This window comes from Pristis pectinata, chromosome 3 (assembly GCF_009764475.1).
Source record: "Pristis pectinata isolate sPriPec2 chromosome 3, sPriPec2.1.pri, whole genome shotgun sequence".
NCBI lineage: Eukaryota > Metazoa > Chordata > Chondrichthyes > Rhinopristiformes > Pristidae > Pristis > Pristis pectinata.
In genome coordinates, this window is record NC_067407.1 from 71,506,202 (window position 1) to 71,526,376 (window position 20,175).

Consider the following 20,175-nt stretch of genomic DNA (forward strand, 5'->3'; position numbering starts at 1 on the left):
AAGAACACAGGAGGCTACAGAGAGTGGTGGACTCTGCCAGTTCCATTATGGGTACAGCTTTCCCCACCATCAAGGGCATCTGCAAGAGTCAGTAGTAAAGAAGGCAATTGCAATGTTAGCATTCATTTCGAGAGGACTAGAACATAAAAGCAAGGATGTACTGCTGAGGCTTTATAAGGCGTTGGTCAGACTGCATTTAGAATATTGTGAGCAATTTTGGGCCTCGTATCTAAGGAAAGATGTGCTGGCCCTGGAGAGGGTCCAGAGGAGGTTCACAAGAATGATCCCAGAATGGAAGGCCTAATATATGAGGAGCGTTTGATGTCTCTAGGCCTGTACTCAAGGGAATATCTCATTGAAACTTACTGGACACTGAGGGGCTGGATAGAGAGGGCGTGGAGAGTAAGAGAATCTAGGATCCGAGGGCACAGCCTCAGAATAAAGGGATGTCCCTTTAAAATTGAGATGACGAGGAATTTCTTCAGCCAGAGGGTGGTGAATCTGTGGAATTCGTCTCCACAGAGGGCTGTGGAGGCCAAGTCATTGGGGGTATTTAAGGCAGAGATTGATAGGTTCTAGATTGGTAAGGGAGGTAAGGGTTACAGGGTGAAGGCAGGAGAATAGGGTTAAAAAAATCAGCCATGATTGAATGGCTGAGCAGACTCGATGGGCCGAATGGCCTAATTCTGCTGTTATATCTTATGGTCTTAAGAGCTGATGTCTAAGGAAGGCTGCATTCATCACCAGGGGTCCCCACCATCCAGGCCATGCTCTCTTCTCGATGCTACCATGAGGCAGGAGGTGCAGGACCCTGAAGACCCATACCTCACGGTTCAACAACAGCTTCTTTCCCACTCCCATCAGGTTCTTGAACTGACCTGGAAAACCTTAATACTACCTCGGACTATATTTTCCTCTCTCAATATTGCATTGGTGTCATTATGTTTCTTTTGTTGTTTATTTTCCACATGTTTAAGTTATGTATTATTTATGTCAGTTTTAGTTTATGGTAATTTATGTTTGTCTTTGTCTTGTAACGTACTGTGCTGCTGCCACAAAAGTGAGTTTTCATGGCACTTATACCCTGCGTGTGAATGCCCATGACAACAATGAACTTAAACTTGAAGCTGAATTTGGAAACGAGAGTCGAGAGCGTGAGGGGTAAGGGCTAGAGCAGTCAGATGGATGGTGGCTTGTTATAAAAGGAGCACCAGTAAGAGTGGGAGCAACCATCTTGGGAGCAGCAATTTTGTGAGCAACTGATGGTAAAGTACTGATGCTGAGGTCATTGTGCGAGCTTTGGTGAGGAGGGTGAATAGTGATCAGGTAAGGTTTGTTTTTCCTCTTTCTTTCCTAGTGGAAAGGACTGGTGTCAAGGGTATGGAAGCTCAGGCAGTGGTATACTCATCCTGCAGGATGTGGGAGATCACAAGATGTCCAATGTCTGTGCTGACTGTACTTGTGGAAAATATGTCCAGCTGCAGCTCCTATCAGACCACATAGAGCAGTTGGAGTTGCAGGTGGACTTACTGGGGGAATATGCAGCTAAGGTCAATATAGTGAAGGTAATCTTGACAACTCCCAAGTTCCTGATGATTGCTGTTATTTCTCAGTACATTTTTTAATACTCTCTGAGACGAACCACATTTGTAAAGTGAGACTTGTGCAATGTCTCTGTTATGTTGTGCACAAAAGAAGTATTCATGCAGAACTTAGACTAGGGTGCAGTCTTGAAAAGGTATTTCCAACCTACAGCAGAAACTAAATTGGACTGGTGTGCCACAGAGATTGTTGCAGGGCCCACCATTGTTCATCATTTATATAAAGGATTTGGATAAGAATGTACTAGGCATGGTTAGTAAGTTTGCAGATGGCACTAAATTAGCTGGTATTGTAGACAGTGAAGTAGGTTATCAAAAATTTCAGGGGTCCCATGATTAGCTAGGGAAGTGGGCCGAGGAATGGCAAATGGAATTTAATCCAGATAAGTGTGAGGTGTTGCATTTTTGGAAGTCAAACCAGGATAGGACTTTCACAGTGAACGGTAGGGCCCTGGGGAGTGTTGTGGAACAGAGGGACCTGGGAGTACAACTACATGGTTCACTGAAAGTGGCGTCACAGGTAGAGAGGGTGGTGAAGAAGGCTTTTGGCACGCTGGCCTTCATCAGTCAGGGTACTGAGTATAGGAGTTGGGACATTAGTTGCAGTTGTACAAGACCTGCAAGATCTGTTGTAATGTGAATATGTTCCAATACATCACTATTCATTTCCCTTAATTCCTTAGTTTACATGACCTTCTCTGCAGTAAATACAGATAAGAAATTTTCATTTAACACTTTGCCTAGGAGATCTCCCCCTCCTCTACTTCACTGTCTTAGATGGCTGTCTGCTTTGCAAATGCTCTCTGCTCGTTCTCCCAGCCATGGTGTGCCCCAAGCATGGCATTAGCTGTACCAATCAAGCTCCAATTTGGCAGCATTGGTGTTAATCAGTGGTGCACAATGACTGATTCACTTCTTCCACTCTGCATAGTTCTAGTGGGTGATAGCATTACATGTATTAGCACCCACTTTCACGTCAGATACTAAATTAGAAGCAAATCAGTGCCCACCTCAGCAGCTGCCTCACGGCTGAATTTTATGGCTCACGTTTTTTGTTGAGCTGTCTTAAGCATATCACATTTTATGTTGACTACAGCCTGTTCTGACACTACTATGAGAAAAAGTAACGAGTATTTTGTGGTAGTCATATTCTGAAGCACCAAGTTATATCCGATCTTTTACAGAACTTCATGGTTAATTTTAATGTCTTTAAATGTAATTTTCTTAATTTTCAGAAAGGCTCAGCACAATGCAGATTGTCTTGGGTATGAAAAACATTTCAAGGCAAGGCCAAGTGCAACTCTGCTGTGTAGCATTCATTTATTAAAAAAACAAGTTATTAATGTAATGCTGCCTGAGATGATTATTTCATTTTGGGATATGTTTAATGTGCAGGAAGCTTATGTCATGTCTATACTCTGTGTTTCTGTGTGGTAAAGCTTGTGGCAGTACTGATGCAAGTTTATCAAGAAATAATTTTCAGATGTCTATTGGGAAATACCTTCATCATGTAAAATAAGGCTGTAATAATATTTCCACTTTCATTTAACATAATAAATCACTAGACTGTTACAGAATTGATTTATTTATATGTATTCTTTTTTGTTACACTCTAATAATATCTTGGTTAAATTGCTGATAGTCCCTCTGAATCAAGTCTTAACTCAGAACATTTCTGAGTACTGTTAGTACTGAGTACTATTAGTCTGTTGCAGCATTTGAAGAAAATGTTCTTTTATAGGACCATGAACCATTGGATTCTCTGCCTGTTCTGATGTTCTGATGTCCTGGCCAACTTTCTTCCAGATACTAATCCCAAGAGAATATTGGTCATTGGACCATTTCCTTAACAAATGATCAATGACTGCTGAATTTGCCCAGATAGCAGGCCTAGCATCTCACAGGATGGTTGGAGCCATTACATAAATCTGCATTCTTTGTGAAACACCTTTATGAGGACAGAGATCATATTCTCTTCTTGGATTAAATTACATTCGGTGGTGCTCAGAGTGGATAATTAATCTCAGGAAAAATGGAACAATCTGCATGTGAGAGGGAGCTGGACCCCAGCACGTCCCTCTTACCTGGAGTGGGAATAGGGTTGGTTTTATCTGAAATATAGTCATGACATTGCCAGCAGGAGGGTACAAAGATCAGTCCATCCATGGGTGCACCACGACAGGATCTATACAGGTTATGTTCCAGTGTAGAAACTACATGTGAGAGAGTTTGATACTGCCACAGTGTCACTGCTGATACTGGTGTCCTGAGAGCGGGCAGCAGGATTGTACTTCATGGAGGACAGACTTTGAGATTGCCACGACCCTCTGGAAGCCCCTTTGAACACTGATATTATCAGCAGGATGACAGCAGTCTGGGGTTACCCGACCAATCCAAGTTTCTGCTGCAGATATGTGGTGAAGGCTGCTTTTGCGGACCTGGAAGCTGTAACTTTGGGTGGCATTGTGTTTGGCTACATGTAGGCAAGGCTATCAGCACCTCTGAGTTGGAAGATGTGGGTTGCGTGTACCGTGTTTCTTGACACTGAGTAGAAACTCTCTGCCAGGCCTCCCAATGCACCAACCATTTCACTGTGCGTATCTGTCAACATGCTTCTTTAGCCCGTCCCATTACAGTTCTCATCTTGGTCATCAGTGACAGATTGTACACTACCTTGCCCTCCGGTAAGATGGCACCTGTGTTATTGTTGATGCCTGCCCTGTAGGCAGGCTGCTAATGGCCAATGTCTCATGACGTATAGACTTTGCCTCAAAGTTACATGCAACTGTAGTACCTCAGCTGAAGGTGGTGTGTGAAACTGTGAGAGGGGCTGTTTTATTTTACTGTTTTTGTTATCCGTCCACTGCCTGGCCAGGTTACTACCTTTGGGAATTTGCAGAAGTCAAGGGGAGGGGAGCAGATGGAGAGTGAGGCTGAATGCTCACAGCATCTACAGGTTCCAGCCCAAGGACAGTGAGAGGTGAGCAGGGGGGGTGGGGGGAAATGTGAGAAGATGGTTACTGTTGTCTTCAGGACAATCAACCCCTCAGGATTAGCGACTGTCTTTCCAAAAATGTCTATCTCCCCAACTGTGATTGGGACATATAGGTATACCTGTCCTTCAATCAGTCCCTGCAGCCTCAGTTGTACAAAACCTTATCTAATAAGGCAAAAGCAAGAGTGTCGTGAGGGGCTGCTTGGGTGAATGGGAGTAGCTCGCAGGCAAATAGGACCAGCTCAGGTAGGCAACTTGGTCGGCATGGAAGTGCCTGTTTCTGCACTGTATTAGTCTGTGTCTCTAGGATGAGGATACCACAACATAATGGCTGGCAAAAGGGTGGGCCAAAGGAGATGTGGCTGACAGCTTTGCTGCATGGTGTGAAGGTGTGACAGGAGGAACACGGCCTGAATGACATGAGAATGTCAGTGGGGCAGAGATGGGTGTGTGTTCACATTAAGGAATGTGTTGTTGGACTTTCTGTTCCTGCGTTTGACAAGGTTCCACATGGTAGGCTTCTTCAGAAGGTCAGAGGGCATGGGATCCAGGAAGGCTTGGCCGTGTGGATTCAGAATTGGCTTACCTGCAGAAAGCAGAGGGTTGTGGTAGAGGGAGTGCATTCAGGTTGGAGGGCTGTGACTATTGGTGTCCCACAAGGATCGGTTCTGGGACCTTCACTTTTGGTGATATTTATTAATGACTTGGATGAGGGGGTGGAAGGGTGGATTAGCAAGTTTGCAGACAACACAAAGGTCGGTGGTGTTGTGGATAGTGTGGAGAACTGTCGAAGATTGCAGAGGAGCAGAGATATCTGGAGGTTCATATCCACAGATCACTGAAAGTTGCCTCACAGGTGGATAGGGTAGTTAAAAAAGCTTATGGGATATTAGCTTTCATAAGTCATGGGATCGAGTTTAAGAGCTGCGAGGTAATGATGCAGCTCTACAAAACTCTAGTTAGGCCACACTTGGAGTACTGTGTCCAGTTCTGGTCGCCTCATTATAGGAAGGATGTGGAGGTGTTGGAAAGGGTGCAGAGGAGATTTACCAGGATGCTGCCTGGTTTGGAGAGTATGGATTATGAGGAGGGACTAAGGGAGCTAGGGCTTTACTCTTTGGAGAGAAGGAGGATGAGGGGAGACATGATAGAGGTATACAAAATATTAAGAGGAATAGATAGCACCTCTTTCCCAGGGCACCAATGCTCAATGCAAGAAGATGTGGCTTTGAAGTAATGGGTGGGAAGTTCAAGGGAGATATCAGAGGGAGGTTTTTCACCCTGAGAGTGGTTGGTGCATGGAATGTGCTGCCTGGGGTAGTGGTGGAGGCTGATACGTTGGTCGAGTTCAAGAGATTGTTAGATAAGCATATGGAGGAATTTAAAATATAGAGGTATGTGGGAGGAAGGGGTTAGATAGTCTTAGGCATAGTTTAAAGGTCAACACAACATGGTGGGCTGAAGGGCCTGTATTGTGCTGTATTGTTCTATGGTTTAGATCGACAATGCATTCCATCATTCCCATTGAATGGAAGGAGGGAAATTCTACTTTAGGAGATATTAAATTGTTGTTCTCTGGTGCTGGGCTAGAAGTTATGGGTTCAAATCTCACTTCGTAAAGTGGTAAAGTTGATGTAAGCTTATCAAGAAATCATTTTTAGATGTCCATTGGGAAATAGTCATGTAAAATAAGTCTATAATATTATCTCAGTTTTCAGTTAAGTCAATAAATCACTAGACTGTTACAGAATTGAATTCTTTATATGTATTCTTTGTGGTTACGGTCTAATAATATCTCGGCTAAATTGACAATAAACCCTCTGAATCAAGTCTTACCTCAGAACATTTCTGAGTAATCATAGCAATCTCTTTGAGCAATATTGGCTTCTTGTAAAATTGGAGGAAGTATTCTTTTATTGAACCATTAATCATTGGCTTCTCTACCTACTAGATGGAATTCTGATGTCCTGGGCAACATTCTTCCAGATACCAATCCTAAGAGAATAGTGGTCACCAGATCATTTCCTTAACAAATGAACAATGACTGCTGAATTTGCCCAGATAGCAGGCCTAGCATCTCACAGGATGGTTGGAGCCATTACATAAATCTGCATTCTTTGTGAAACACTTTTATGAGGAACAGAGATCATGTTCTCTTCTTGGCATAAATGTGATCACTTCAGCTGGCAATGGAGAGATAGAGTCATGATAGAATCTTAGAGCAGGATAAAATGTCAGCACAACATTGTGGGCCGAACAGCCTGTACTGTGCTGTAATGTTCTGTGTTCTAAAGCTGCCAAATTGTTGTACCAAATATCTAGCTTACGTTCTTCAAGGAAGGAGGCAGCTGTCATCTGGTGTGACATATGAGGGACTTTGGTCCCACAATATGAAGTGGACTTTTCATTGCCTAATAATCTGAAAATAACTGTTAGCATGATCAATACCCTCAACCTCGTCCTCAGACCAAACATGCAGGATCTCGGCCAGAGCTGCTAAGCTGTTCATACAAATGGGTGAGAAAGGAAAGGAAGGGAAAAGAAGACGTGTCGTGACTGGGCTGTTGTGTTCACCATTTGTGGAAGGAATCTGCTACAGGCTGTACGGATCTGTCTGCAGCACTAATTCTGTTGGATTCAACTCTGAGATGACAGCTGGCTTTTGAGGACACATCAGTGTGAAGGGGGAAAGTGGGTGTGGTAAATAGACATAATAAAGTAAGCACAACAATAACAATATCAGAACAGCAGCAAGCAAGTCGATGTAATAAATGTTGAAGAATGGCACCGAAACACATGAAATAGAAAAGCCCCAGAGTCAGTCACTGGTCTCGAGTCATAGAACCATACTGCACAGAAACAGGCCCTTTGGCCCAACTGGTCCATGCCGACCATGATGTCCACCTAAGCTAGTCCCACTTGCCTGCATTTGGCCCATGTCCCTCTAAACCTTTCCTATCCATGTGCCTGGCCAGGTGCCTTTTAAATGTTGTTAATGTACCTGCCTCCACCACTTCCTCTGGCAGCTCATTCCATATTCTGACCACCCTCTGGGTGAAAAGGTTATCCCTCAGGTTCCTATTAAATCTCTCCCATCTCACCTTAAACCAATGCCCCTCTAGTCCTTGATTCCCCGACCCTGGGATAAAGACAACGAGCATTCACCCTATCCATACCCCTCATGATTTTGTACACCCCCAGTGTGCCAAAAGCCTTCTCCACCACACTGTCTACCTGCAATGCCACATCAGGGAACCAGTCTCGGTGAACCTCCTCCGGTTCTATGACAAGTTTACAATAAGCCTGAGTGTGGGTGAGTTAAGAAGGAGGGAACATCTGCCAGGGGTCACCTGAATGGAGACTGCCATTTATTGATAATCCAGTTGCAGCAGCCACAGCAGCAGAGGGGAGGAGCTAGCAGCTTTTTTTTAAAGTTGTGTCTGATTGGCTGAGTGTGTGGCAACTCAGCCAATAAAGGGAAGGTAGGGTCAAGTAGAGTGGCCACTGTGAGAGTGGGCCAGTGTAGGAGTGGGAATCTGAGGCCTCGGCGAGGAGGCACCGGTGAGTAGCAGGTAAGAACAGGTGCAGATTTTATAGTAGTTAAGTAAAAAGACACCAAATTACAATTAATTAAATAAAGTAGGGATGCAGGATCAGGTGATGTGTTGCAGCTGCTTGATGTGGGAGCTGGTGGACCCCATTGTGGTTCCTGGTGACCACATCTGCTGCAAGTGTTGGTTGCTCGAGGAACTCAGGCTCACAGTTGATGACCTGGAATCTGAGCTTCAAACACTGTGATGCATTAGGGAGGGGGAGAGTTATCTGGACGCTGTATTTCAGGAGGCAGTCACACCCATTAGTTTAACTACTTCAAATTCGGTCTGTGGTCAGGGACGAGAGGATGTGACTGTGAGTGAGGCAGGTAGGGGGGATCCAAGAGATAGTGCTGGAGGAGCCTCAGCCCTTGAACTCGTCCAAAAGATCTGAGATTCTTGCTCCCTGTGTGGATGAGAGTGGGTGTTGTAGGAAGGATGAGCAACCAAACTGGCACTGTGGTTCAGGGAGCCATTCAAGAGGGGGCAGAGAAGAGAAATGTAGTTGTGATTTGGGGATAGTATAGTCAGGGGAATAGACACAATTCTCTGTCGCAAGGGTCGAGAGACCTAAAGACTGTATTGCTTGCCTGGTGCCTGGGTTCGGGGCATCTCATCTGACCTGCAGAGGAATTTGGAATGGGAGAGGAAAGATGCAGTTGTCATGGTCCACGTGGGTACCAACAATTTAGGCAGAACAAGGAAAGAGATTCTGCTGAGGGAATTTGAGCAGTTAAGGACTAAAGTAATAAGCAGAACCAAAAAGATAATAATCTCTGGATTGCTACCTGAGCCACATGTAAATTGGCACAAGGTCAATAAGATCAGAGAGTTAAGTGCATGGTATGGTGTGGGAGAAGTGGGTTTGAATTCGTGGGACATTGGCACCAGTACTGGGGAAGGAGGGAGCTGTTCTAATGGGACGGGCTCCACCTGAACCACACTGGGTCATGGTGAATCGCATAACTGGGGCTGTGGATAGGGCTTTAAACTAAATAGTGGGTTCAACAGATTGGAAAATCATGGATAAAGTTAAAGGGAAAGAGAGTGCACGAGAGGTTACTGAAGTCTCCAGAATGGGGGAAAAAAACAAGACAAAGTTTAGAAAGGGATAAGAATTTAACTTCAGACAACATAGAGACAAATTTGAGAAGAGGGGTGGTGAACACAGGACTGAAGGTGCTATATTTAAATGCACGCAGTATACGGAATAAGGAAGATGAGCTCATAGTACAATTAGAAATTGGCAGGTATGAATTTGGGGCATCACAGAGTCATAGCTGAAAGAAGAACATCCAAGGATCGAAAAGACAGGCAGGTGGGCAGAAGGGGTGGGGTGGCTCTGTTGGTAAAAAAGGAAATTAAATCCTAAGCAAGAAGTGACATAGGATCAGAAGATGTAGACTCCTTGTGGGTAGAGTTAAGAAAATGCAAGGGTAAAAGGACCCCAATGGGAGCAGTATACCGGCCTCTGCAAGGTAGCAAGGATGTGGGGTACAAATTACAACAGGAGATAGAAAAGGCATGTAAGAGAGGCAATGTTACATTGGTCATGGGGTAAATTGGGAAAATCAGGTTGGTACTGGATCCCAAGAGAAGGAATTTGTAGAATGCCTAAGCAATGTTTTTTTAGAGCAGCTTGTGGTAGAGCCCACTAGGGAAAAGGCAATTCTGGATTTGGTGTTGTGCAATGAACCAGATTTGATGAGGGAGCTTAAGGTAAAGGAACCCTTAGGAGGCAGTGATTATAATATGATAGAATTCATGCTGAAATTTGAGAGGGAGAAGCTAAAATTGGATGTATTGGTATTAGAGGCATGAGAGAGGAGCTGACCAAAGTTGATTGGAAGGGGACCGTAGCAGGGATGACGGTAGACCAGCAATGGCAGGAGTTTTTGGGAGTAATTCAAAAGATGCAAGATCAGTTCATCCCAAAGAAGAAGTATTCTAAAGGGAGGATGAGGCAACCACGGCTGACAAGGGAAGTCAAAGACAGCATAAAAGCAAAAGGGAGGGCATACAATATTGCAAAAATTATTGGGCAGCTAGAGGATTGGGAAGCTTTTAAAACCAACAGAAGGCAACTAAAAAAGCAATAAGGGGAGAAAAAGTGAAATATGAATGTAAGCTGGCCAATAATGTAAAAGAGGATACAAAAAGATTTTTCAGATATATAGAGAGTAAAAGAGAGGCAAGAGTGGATATCCAACCGCTAAAAAATGAACCTGGAGAGGTAGTAATGGGGAACAAAGAAATGGCGGACAAACTGAATAAGTATTTTGCATCAGTCTTCACTGTGGAAGCCACCAGCAACATGCCAGAAATTCAAGAGAGTCAGGGGGCAGAAGTGAGTGCAATCGCTATTACTAAGGACAAGGTGTTTGGGAAACTGAAAGGTCTGAAGGTGGATAAGTCCACTGGACCAGAGGGACTACACCCCAGAGTTCTGAAAGAGGTAGCTAAAGAGATTGTGGAGGCATTAGCAGTGACCTTCCAAAAATCACGAGATTCAAGAATGGTTTCAGACGACTGGTAAAAATCGCAAATGTCACTCCACTCTTTAAGAAGGGAGGGAGGCGTATTGTGGAGGGCCGTGGCTGTCACGTGACAGCACTGTCAATTACCTGGTCGAAAGACACACCACTGTCAATCAAGGTTTGGCTCCACCCCACCCATCAGTGCACACCTAGCCATTGGCCTTTTGTGATCCATTGGTCCTTGCTGGCACCAGGTCATTGGCCTTTTTGAACTACCTGGGCTGGACCCCCCAGCCCTCCAGCACTATAAAGAGCGCCACATTTGCCCGGTTCATCCTCTTTGATTGTTCCGAGGGATTCACCCTGCTTCATCCCAGGCCGAGGAACCGTGGAACGTCGCTGGAGGGACCGTTGGTAAGGTGTGCACTTCAACAGGGTTAGGAGTGTTCTAAGTTAGTATCCCCAGTAGCACAGAGCCGTGCCTGCACTGAGTCAAAGGGTGGCGGGTATCGTATTGCTTTTCCTTGATTGTCTGTACCCAGTTTGGGGTGTGTGTGTTTGTGTGTATTCTACTCTTGTTGTAATTTTCCCACACTCACTATCACCGGTGCGTGTGTGTGTATGGTTTGCCCCTGTTACCTTTTCCCCGCTTTGTCTTTGTAAATAAATCATTTATCTTAAAGACTGTGTTCAGAGTCCTTGTCCTTCGAGACCTCAAATCTGTTTCACAACAATTGGCGCTGCGAGCAGGGTCTCAAAGGTCTTGGCTGAACACAGACGCGGGGAGGGATGTTCTGGAATAGGGGCAAGAAAGCCAGTACAGTCACCGAGGATAGGATTCCTGGGTGGACTGACGAGAGTGAGGGATTTGGGAGCTTGGCCAGCATGCTTGTGGACCACGGTAAACCAGTGGACTGGGCCGAGCAGTTAGACCCCCGTGGTGAGAAACTGGGGCACCATCTGGTCGCCCTCCTCCAGAAGTCAGGGTTCCCCAAGGCCAAAGGGAGCCAAAGGGGTGCCTTCTGGCTGTTTGTGTCCCTCCTGAGATGCCAGGTCAGGATTACTGGCCATATACAGGATACATGTCTCCAGAAAGACATGGAGATAGAGGTGCTCCAGCAGCGCTGCTGTGTGCTGCAGGAGGTAGTCCAGGCTGCCCAGACCTGAGCCAACGACCTCGAGGCCAGAGGTACCGAGGTCGCCTTCAGGCTGATTCAACTGCAGCAGGCACAGGCAGCCCGCCAGTCCGGCTCATAGCCAGACCCACTCAAAATTCAAGCCCTGGTCTGGTGTGGCGACAAGCCGGACGCATGGCTGGGGAATGGGGACATATGGATGGATAACGATGAGGAGGGGGTGCCCGAGGAGCCTAGGTCTCATCACACCTGCGCTCCTCCTACGCACCCAAACCCCTGCATGTTCAACCTGTCATCATGCGGTTCCAGGTCCGCCACGGAAGGGAGGGGAATGGGGGATGAGACCACCGCAGGGGGAAGTGTCCGTGGTCCCTCCGAAACTATGGAGACCTGGGCTTTCTCCGTCAAGGATCTGACCCAGCTGGCGATCGGTACCGCCAGCGGCCAGGCGAGCACCTGGCCACATGGCTGCTCCGACTGTGGGATGAGGGGGCTCCCAAAGTGAGCCTCTCTCACCAGGAAGCAAGCGCCCTACGGAGCTTGTCTGACCAACAGACCATTAACAATGTCCTGCGGGCGCCACCGGGAGGGACCTGGGATGACACTACGCTGTGGGATCGGGTAGTGACCACCATGAGGGTCCGGTACCCTACCCTCCTCGAATGGGATTTATTAATATATTTTTTAAATATTTTATTTACAGTGTGGTAACAGGCCCTTCCAGCCCAATGAGTCTGCGCCGCCCATTTTAAACCCAAATTAACCTACCCATACGTCTTTGGAATGTGGGAGGAAACTGGAGCACCTGGAGGAAACCCACGCAGACACGGGAGAACGTACAAACTCCTTACAGACAGCGAAGGGAATTGAACCCCGATCGCTGGATGCTGTAATAGCGTCGCACTAACCTCTGTGCTACCGTGGTGATTGCAACGGAGCACGGTCAGTGACGGCACCAGGGTCATTAAGGAATGAGCGCTGGTGACCGGCATTTATGAGAGGGCCAGTGATCGTGAGTTTTTAGAAAATACCGGAGTGACAGTGCACTAGTGGGATACCTGGTCGCCACCACACGCCCTGAGTTGAGGCCAGTGGTCCTGCCCCTCATGGGACCGGCTAGTGGGAAGACTGTATGGATGTCATCACTCTCCTGGAAGGGCCAGTGTACATGCAGCAGGGGGGCGCCCACCCAGGTCCATAGAATGGAGACAAGGGCTGGAGACACAACCCCTCGTTTCACGTGTAAACAGTTATACCTGGACCTGCTGCGCGCAGGGGTGGACCACGCCAGCGTGGATGGGGTCCCAACCTCCACCCTTTACGCGCGGTGGAAAGAGCTCTGCGGGGGGAAATCCAGTCGGGGAAGACCCACAACCACCCCAGGACCAAGCCCGAGACAGGAGGCGCCCCCAACCGCCGGACCATGTGGGCTGCCTCCGCCAACACTGGCACTGCCTCTGCCCCTCCCCCACTCAAAACAGTCTCTCCTGCCCTCAGGGCTGAGCTCTGGGACCTGCTACGACAGGAAATGTCCCATCTCAGCCAGCAGGAACCTTCACCCACGGGGTGGCAGACCTCCACCCCCCTCCCTTAGGATGAAGGCCGGGGTCCCCAGCGCGTTTGTTCCATCACCCTCCCCTGTCTGGGGGACCTGAGGCCACATATACCCGTAGTGGTACATTGGGGAAAGGGGAAGGTACAGAGGTGGACGGCACTCATCGACATGGGTACCCAACACACCATCATCCTGGGCAACCCCGCTGTGTGGAAGGGGGCGCAGATGCAGATAGAGAGGTTCCCTTTTGCCCATGAGGGAAGTCACGGTCTGCATGGCCATCGGGAACCAACCTCCTCGACCCGTAACTGTTTTAATAGCGGCCTCGCCTGAGTTCATCCCAGGAATCAATGTCTTAAACAGACAGTCTCTTCATACCAGCCGGGGCAAGTTTACGTTTGGAGTCACATGGGCTACAGTGGTAGTTGGGGCAGCCAAATGGGAACCAGTTGTTGTTCCCCTCTCCCCCCAATCGGTAGCCGACAGTACAGAGTGCCGGGGGGGGGGGGGGGCACCAAGACATCACTGAGGCCGTCCAAGTCTTGCTGCGGGAGGGCATCATCAGACCCGCAGCCTCTCCCTTCAATAGCCCTGTCTGGCCCATCCACAAGAAGAATGGGACGTGGCGCATGACGGTGGACTACAGACACCTTAACAAATCTGCACCTCTTCTCACTGCCACTGTGCCCGTCATAGTCACTCTGGTCGAGGGTATTGCAGAGCACCCAGACAAACCATGGTATGCAGAGGTGGATTTGGCCAATGCATTCTTTTTCATCCCCGTCCATCACAGTTCCCAAGATTAATTTGCATTCGCCTGGGACAGGAGACAATATACATACTGCCATCTACCCCAAGGCTACATTCACAGTCCAACCATTTGTCACGGTTTAATCTCCAGGGATTTGCAAGGCATTCAACTCCCCCCAGAGGTGTCAACTGCCCATTACATTGATGACATCTTCCTACAAGGACTGTCTGATACCATTGTCTCAGAGGCTCTTGATATGTTAATCCCCTCCCTCAGGGAACGGGGGGGGGGGGGGGGGGAAGAGGGGAGGGGTGGCTGAGTCATTAATATGGATAAGGTACAGGGCCCCAGCCAGAATGTCCTGTTCCTCGGGATACAATGGCACTCAGGCCAGTGACATATCCTCGAGGCTGCCAGGAATAAAATTTTGAATTTTGCTGTCCCCTCAAATAAAACTGACACCCAGAGCTTCGTGGGCCTCCTAGGCTATTGGCGGCTGCATATACCCCACCTCACCACGCTCATTAGACCACTCTATATAGGGTCTCTCGGAAGAAAGCCACATTCTCATGGGGACCCGAACAACAGGCTGCCTTTGAAACAGCAAAGCAAGTTCTTGAGCAAGGCCTGCCACTGGCGCCCCGCCAGGCAGGTGTCCCTTTTGAGTTACAGGTCTCCACCAGTGAGACGGCTGCCAAATGGAGCCTCTGGCAGATGGTCCAAGGGCACAGGTCCCGCTTGGCTTTTGGACCAAATCTCTGCCTGAAGCCACTGCTCGCTACAGTACTTTCGAGCGCCAGCTGCTTGCCTGCTACCTGGCGCTCCTCGCCACCAAACACCAAACCAGCACCAGCCCTGTTGTCCTTCACCCCCACCTGCCCATAATGTGTTAGGTCAAGTCCCCCGATTCCACCCACAAAGAGGGCCAAGCCCAGAGGTCCTCTATAGTGAAGTGAAATGGTACCCTTCGACTCCCTCACTCCCGAACAAAAATTGCACGCCAGGTTCACAGACAGCTCCAGCCGCTGGAAAGGGGGAAAGTAATAATGGAAAGCGGCAGCACTTCATCCCACCATGGGGAAAACTTTGACCAAAGACGAAGCGGGTGGGTCCAGTCAACTTGCCGAGCTGGCAGCAGTAGCGCTTACCCTACAGGACACCACTGGGCCAGTCCACATTTATACTGACGCTTGGGCAGTGGCCAATGGTATGGCGGTGTGGATGGCCCAGTGGTACGAAATGGGGTGGGAAATTCATGGACGCTCCCTCTGGGGACAGGGACACTGGCGTTTTATCTGGGATCAGGCTTCCTGCATTCAGATTTCGGTCCACCACGTGGATACTCGTACCCACAAAAATACAGAGGCGGCTATACATAATGCCGCTGTGGACCAGCCTGCTCAAATATGCCGCGCCACTGCCTCCCTGGATGAACCCGACCTCAGTGCGTTAGCTGCCTGGGCACACCGCAAGAGCGGGCTCCTCGGGGTTGACGGTACATGGCGTTGGGCAGAGCAATTCAGGGTCGCTCTGATGTTGGGCCAATGTAAGACCACTGTGGCTAATTGCCCCATCTGCCAGCAAGTGAGGCCACGAGGTTGGCCAGCAGGGCCGCCGGGTCACATCCGCCGCAGGGGAGTGGGTCGCGTATGGCAGGTAGACTATATCGGACTGCTCCCACGCCAAAACAAAAAGCAGTACGCCCTGATGATGGTGGACACATACTCCAGTGTCCTGGTGGCATTGCCCTGTGAGAGGGCCGACCAGAATAGCACCACAATAGCACCTCTCCTCCATCTGTGGAGTCGCGTGGGAGGTACAGTCTAATCAAGGCTCACACTTTGCTGGGGCAAAAGTCCAGAACTGGGCTGCTGAGTGCGGCTGAGAAGTTGGTGCAGGATGGAGGGTTTTAGATTTTTGGATCATTGGGATCTCTTCAGGGGAAGGTGGGACCTGTGCTGAGAGGACGGGTTGCACCCGAACCTGAGGGGGGCCAATATCTTTGCGGCCAGGTTTGCTGGGGTGGTTCAGGAGGGTTTAAACTAGATTGTGAGGGTGATGGTAACTTGTGGAGTAGGTCAGAGGAAGAAGGGGATGGGGAAAAGTCAGACCTGACAGGCAGAGAGGCTTAGACGAAGGAGAAGCAGAGTACAGGCTATAAAAGCAGTAAGGCGGATGGGCTAAAGTGCATTTACTTCAACGTGAGAAATATCAGGAATAAGGGAGATGAACTGAGAGCTTGGATTAGTACATGGGACTATGATATTGTGGCTATTACAGAGACATGGCTGACATCGGGGCAGGAATGGATATTGAATATTCCTGGTTTTCAGTGTTTTAAAAGGGATAGGGAGGGGAGGAGAAGAGGAGGAGGGGTGGCGATACTGGTCAGGGACACAGTTACAGCTGCAGAAAGGGTAGATAATGTAGAAGGATCCTCTCTAGAGTCAATATGGGTGGAAGTTAGGAATAAGAAAGGGGCAGTTACCCTCCTGGGAGTATTCTATAGCCACCCGGTAGCAGTAGGGATACTGAGGAGCAGATTGGGAGGCAGTTTTTGGAAAGATGCAAAAATAACAGGGTTATTATAATGGGAGACTTCAACTTTCCAAATATTGATTGGCACCTAGTTAGTGCCAAGGGTTCAGATGGGGCGCAGTTTGTTAAGTGTGTCCAGGACGGATTCCTGACACAGTATGTTGACAGGCCGACTAGACGGAATGCCATATTAGATCTAGTTTTAGGTAATGAACCAGGACAGGTGACCGATCTATTGGTGGGTGAGCATTTGGGGGACAGTGACCATTGCTCCATAACCTTTAGAATTGTCATGGACAGGGATAGGAGCAAAGAGGATGGGAAGATATTTAACTGGGGAAAGGCGAATTATGAGGCTATAAGACGAGAACTTGGGAGAGTAAATTGGGGTGACACTTTTGAAGAGAAATGTACTATGGAGATGTGGTCGATATTCAGGGATCTTATGCAGGATGTTGGGGATAAATTTGTCCTGGTGAGGCAGAGAAGGAATGGTAGGGTGAAGGAACCGTGGGTGACAAGAGAGGTGGAACAACTAGTTAGGAAGCAGAAGGCAGCATACATGAGGTGTAAGCAGCAATGATCGGACAGGGCTCGTGAGGAATATAGGAAGGAACTTAAGAAAGGGCTGAGGAAAGCGAGAAGGGGACATGAAAAGGCTTTGGCAAGAAGGGTTAAGGAGAATCCCAAGGCTTTTTGCTTGTACGTGAAGAACAGAAGGATGGCTAGGGTAAAGATAGGTCCGATTAAGGACAAAGGTGGGAGGATGTGCCTGGAAGCTGTGGAAGTGGGTGAGGTTCTCAACGAATACTTCTCTTCAGTATTCACCAAGGAGAGGGGTCTTGATGATGCTGAGGACAGCGTTGGTGAGGGTAATGTTCTAGCGTATGTAGATATTAAGAGAGAGGATGTGTTGGAGTTGTTAGAAAATATTAGGACAGATAAGTCCCCGGGGCCTGACGGAATATTCCCCAGGCTGCTTCGTGAGGCGAGGGAGGAGATTGCTGAACCGTTGGTTAGGATCTTTGAGTCTTCGTTGTCCACGGGAATGGTAACGGAGGATTGGAGGGTGGCGAATGTTGTCCCCTTATTCAAGTAAGGTAGTAGGGATAGTCCAGGGAATTACAGGCCAGTGAGCCTTATGTCTGTGGTGGGTAAGCTGCTAGAAAAAATTCTAAGAGATAGGATCTATGAGCATTCAGAGAATCATGGACTGATTAGGGACAGCTAGCATGGATTTGTGAAGGGAAGATCTTGCCTCACAAGCCTGATAGGGTTCTTTGAGGAAGTGACCGGGAAGATTGATGAGGGTAGTGCAGTAGATGTGGTCTACATGGATGTTTGACAAGGTTCCGCATGGTAGGCTTCTTCAGAAGGTCAGAGGCCAAGGGATCCAGGGAGGCTTGGCCGTGTGGATCCAGAATTGGCTTGCCTGTAGAAAGCAGAGGGTTGTGGTGGAGGGAGTGCATTCGGATCAGAGGGCTGTGACTAGTGGTGTCCCACAGGGATCGGTTCTGGGACCTCTACTTTTTGTGATATTTATTAACGACTTAGATGAGGGGGTGGAAGGCAGGGTTAGCAAGTCTGCAGATGACACAAAGGTCATTGGTGTTGGTATTGTGGAGGGCTGTCGAAGCTTACAGAGGGATATTGATAGGATGCAGAGCTGGGCTGACAAGTGGCAGATGGAGTTCAATCCGGAGAAGTGTGAGGTGGTACACTTTGGAAGGACAAACTCCAACGTGGAGTACAAGGTAAATGGCAGGATTCTGGGCAGTGTAGGGAAGCAGAGGGATCTGGGGGTTCATATCCACAGATCACTGAAGGTTGCCTCGCAGGTGGAGAGGGTAGTTAAGAAAGTTTATGGGATGTTAGCTTTCATAAGTCGTGGGATCAAGTTTAAGAGCCGAGAAGTGATGATGCAGCTTTACAAAACTCTGGTTAGGCCACACTTAGAGTACTGTGTCCAGTTCTGGTCGCCTCATTATAGGAAGGATGTGGAGGCGTTGGAAAGAGTGCAGAGGAGATTTAGCAGGATGCTGCCTGGTTTGGAGAGTATGGATTATGTGGAGAGACTAAGGGAGCTAGGGCTTTACTCTTTGGAGAGAAGGAGGATGAGGGGAGACATGATAGAGGTATGCAAAATATTAAGAGGAATAGATAGAGTGGACAGCCAGCGCCTCTTTCCCAGGGCACCAATGCTCAAAACAAGAGGACATAGCTTTAAGGTAATGGGTGGGAAGTTCAAGGGACATGTCAGAGGGAGGTTTTTCACCCAGAGAGTGGTTGGTGCATGGAATGCACTGCCTGTGGTGGTGGTGGAGGCTGATACATTGGACAAGTTCAAGAGATTGTTAGATAAGCATATGGAGGAATTTAAGTTAGAGAGATATGTGGGAGGAAGGGGTTAGATAGTCTTAGCTGTGGTTTGAAGGTCGGCACAACATGGTGGGCCGAAGGGCCTGTATTGTGCTGTATTGTTCTATGGTTCTATGGTTCTATGGATCTTGTGGCTGTTCCATATACCCTATCACCCACAGGCATCAGGCCTGATTGAGAGAATGAACGGCCTGCTTAAAGAGAAAATACGCATGCTAACGCCCTCCTGCACACTGCGGGGTGGTCGAGCGTGCTGTAGCAGGCCATTGACCAGCTGAATATATGGCCCACTGGCCAAGGGGGGTTCCCACTGTCCGCCATCTGGCGCACTCCCCACCTCCTGACTTGGAAGACACCGAACCCCCCCGAGACCCAGGACTCTGGGAGAGTATGGGTACGACAGCCACAGGGTCCCCTTCAGAAGGGATAAGTTGTCGCGTGCGGTCCTGGGGACACCCGTTGGGTTGCAATTCTGGGTCACACTAACCTGTCCTGTCTTCATACCCAATACCTGATCCGATGAGAATGAGCCTGTTCCTTAACCCCCCCCCAACAGGACAATGGCATTATTCCAGTCATCCCTTCTGTTCACTGCGATGATCTGCATCGGGACATCTGCCAACACCTTCCTCAGAGTCACCTACGAAATTGCCAGCGCCACTAATAAATCAGACTGCTGGATTTGCGTCCGAACCCCAGCACACACTAATGAAGCTCTGCCACTCACACCGATCCCGCTGGGTGACTTTCAAATGAACTGTTTACACAGACTTTTCGCTCCTGTGGGGTTTGGCATATCTGTTTGGGGGGTGCTGAATGGGAGTCCCTCACCACTCCCCTTACCATTACATAACATCTCATCCAGCGATCCCCAATGGGGTGGGTGTTTCAGGAACTGGTATTTCCCTCCCTACAATTTGATCTCCACCCAAGTACTGACTCTCAGGGTCATTCCACAGCCGTTGAGCAAGCCTAAGGAAGGCTGGTGCAGGCTCCCGAATGAGCACAGTTCCAACCTTTCAGTTGGCCATGGTGACTGCCAGCGAAACTGGTATCCAGGTGCCTCAGTGACCACTGCCGATGGTGCTGCTAAGCTGGGGGCTCCCTGGACTTTGAATGGGACCCACAGGATTTGTGGCCACCGTGCCTA